This window comes from Coloeus monedula, assembly GCF_965178545.1.
Source record: "Coloeus monedula genome assembly, chromosome: 3".
In the NCBI taxonomy this organism is placed as follows: Eukaryota; Metazoa; Chordata; class Aves; order Passeriformes; family Corvidae; genus Coloeus; species Coloeus monedula.
This window is the reverse complement of record NC_138783.1, coordinates 4,467,453-4,470,752: the sequence shown is the minus strand read 5'-3', so window position 1 is coordinate 4,470,752 and position 3,300 is coordinate 4,467,453.

Here is a 3,300-nt window from a genome sequence, read left to right as displayed (position 1 = left end):
ACAAAAATGCTTATAAGCTAGACATTATTTTGTGAATGAGTGTTGCATCATACTTTGAAAATAATGCAACAGCAGTAGAGGAAAAGGTTAAAATTTTCCGAAAGAGATTTCTGCATCAAACCTGGGCTGGTTTGGTTAGCAGCAAAACTCTTAATGAAAGACTCTCACATGTGTGGGTTCTTTTCCAGCTGGACTGTGCAGTGCTTCACTGGGGTGATCCCATGCACAGGCTCCACTGCAGTAGCACAACAGCTGTTTGTTCACTAAGGGAGCCCTTCATCACCCCCTGGACAGACAGCAGCTCCCACCTGAGGTATTGCCCTGTCTCTGTCTGCACTTAGACCCTTCCTCTTGAATCAGCCTCTCTGTTCTTCACCTGTGCTCCATTTTGGTCAGCAATCTGCGCCAACCGCCTTGGGATAGCCTTGGGATAGCTCCTGTCCTTGTTTCACTTCCTGCATTTCAATTTTCCTGGGCAAACTGTGTGCACCTCAGCAGCCTCTGCCCTCAGATGGTAACCAGGGGGAAAATTATGGCTTAGCAGTGCAGTAGGGACCAGCAGGAAGCAAGGCTGATGGGGCTTTGTAGATGGTGCATCAACAGCACCTCAAGAAAATCCCTCACCCTTGTCAGCTGTCCATGACTCTCCATGGAGTCTTTTTTTGGAGAAATCTGGCTCACCAGTCCCTGAGGCAGCACAGGAACCACATCCCAGACCCTGTGCACTTGCAGCCACCTCCCAGGTGGATGAGCAGCATCACCAGCACGAGCCGTGCCCTTCACATGTCACCCACACACCTCTGCCTCACCTAGACCTGCTGTAATCACCTTCTTTCTGCAGAACCCTTTGGTTTAGAAACACAGAAACACAGACTTTGAGACAGATTTTAGATGATTTTGTCAAGAGAACAATCCAACCACGCCTTTGGTTCTTCTGCTTTATGTTGCACGTGAACTTGGGGTTTTGCCTCCCTCCCTCCCCCTTTGGCTTTTGAGATTGAATGTTCCAGTGAGGAGAAGCTGCATCTGCCCCTTGCAGCAGTGATCCCCAGGACAGTTCCAGGATATAAAAGGAAACAGCTGTGCCAAAACAGAGACACATACAGGAAACCTGTCAGTCTCAGATGAATCCTGCATGGAAATATCCTTAGGTTCAGGATAAGGAGGCTGAATTAAGGATGTTCAGGGATACACACAAAAAGTGTTCACAGCTCTAGAAAAGAACCAAAATTACTTTTTCAACTTTCCCAAATCAGGAGCATTTTCCACTAAATTCCTTGTTTTCATCTGTCATTTAATGAGCTGAGTTTATACTTACAAGATCAGTTCAAAATGATCATTTGTGGTGGCAAAAAATGTCACAAGGTAAATGCTTGGTCACTGCTTGGTCAACTTTATTGGTCAAGGAAGTGAGAATAAATCTGGAAGCCTAAATCACTCTCTGGTTTCTTTATTTATTTTATTTACTTACCTAATTTTTTTACTTATTTAATTTACGTATTTTTCTTGCTCCCATCTTGTTTGTTCAGAGCATGGTGACGTCTGTTACTTTTTCAAAGAGCTGAATTTGTCAAGCTCCCAGTTCCAGAGCTGGAGAAGTGGTGACACGGTGCCTGCTGAGTGACTGAACTCTCACAGAGCGTGTGGGACAGATTGCTGCCAAACAAATGTATCAGAGCTGAGACAGCTTTGATACTTTTCCAGGAAATCCTGTCGTGGAAAGCAGAACACTACCAGGAATGACAATGCTGGGAATGCAAAGCCGCAGGACACACAGGCTTTGGCAACAGTAACAGCACAGCAGACCTCAAGCTGAGCGAATGTATAGCGTAGCTATATATAAAAATAGACCGTCACAGCCTTGTTCCTGCACTGCCATAATGGGGTATCCTGCACAGATGTTCCAGACTGCCTGAGAAGATCCCATCTAGTTGCTCAAGATGTGTGATGTGTCTTCTAAACTTCTCACATGAACTAATATAACATCATTGTTTTCCCCAAAAAAATTTTAATCTGCCTTAAAAGAAGCATTTGTTGTGTAGCCAACAGTGAAGCCTCAGCCACCAACAGAAAAAAATACTCCAAGTAAGTTTCCTTTCCTAAATTCCTTGCAGGATTTGCAGCAGCAGAAGCCCTGCAGCACAGCATGCCCAAGCCCTGTGTAGGCTGCCCAGCAAACTGGTCCTCACATGGAGGCGTGGAAGAAAAGAGATTCCTGCCTGCATTTACCTTCCAGGCACATTCTGTACGGGTGCCAGAAAGCTGCAGAGCTTGATTTTGATGTTACTTTCGGCTGTGAATGTAACTATTGGCCAAGGGTTCTCCCCACCCAGGGTACTACAGATCATCCAGTTCAACCTTCCTGCCCTGGGCAGGGATACCTTTAATTTTCCCAGGATGCTCAGAGCCTCATCCAGCCTGACCCTGAACACTTCCAGAGGTAGGGTCTCCACAAGTTCTCTGGCCAACCTGTTCCAGTGGCTTGCCACTCCCACGGTGAAGAATTTTTTTTCTAATATCCAATCTAACCCTACTCTCTTACACTTTGAAGCCATTTCCCCTTGTCCCGTCACTACCTGCTCTTGTAAATGATGATGAAATTCAACTGCATGCTTTTAGAGAAAAGCTTATAATTTTTATCTTCTTAATGAGGTTATAGGGATGATATCAGGATAAATTATGCTTAAAAGAAACGTATCGTTTGTATAACTAGTAAAAGAAAACAACCAGTATTTAATTATTTCTTGTCTAGGGGGTGCTAGAGGGCTGGCTACAGCTCCCATGACCCTCCTCTGAAGCGTGTGTTAACTTCTTAACAGGTATGGTAATAAATACTTTCAGTCAATTTGTCTCTGCACACTGGCACGGAAATCTTTAAAAAAGTATTCACGAGTATTCCCATTCCTGGTGGTTTAGCAGCCGGTCCCACGCGTGGGTTTTATATCCCACAACATTTACTGCAAGTTAAAGCACCACAGGCATTATGTAAACACGTATTTGTGTGAGTGTTCATCCCGATGGCATCCAGGCAGTTACGCTGAGGGTACTTTTTGGAGCACAAATAACAGCTTGTCATGGTTTCTGTGACCAGCTGAGGTGCAGGATGTGGCCCCACTATTTTTAACATCTGCTGCTACACCCATTTGCAGTAAGAAAGCATCCTGTGGGTGTTAGTGTAGGTGATGCAAACTTTTAAGTCTGGACAACTTCATTCTTAAAAGTTTTATAATTCTTCAAATTATCACTACACAAGAAGGCTTTGCTTTAGGAAAACCTACCTAACATTTTTTTCTGATGTCA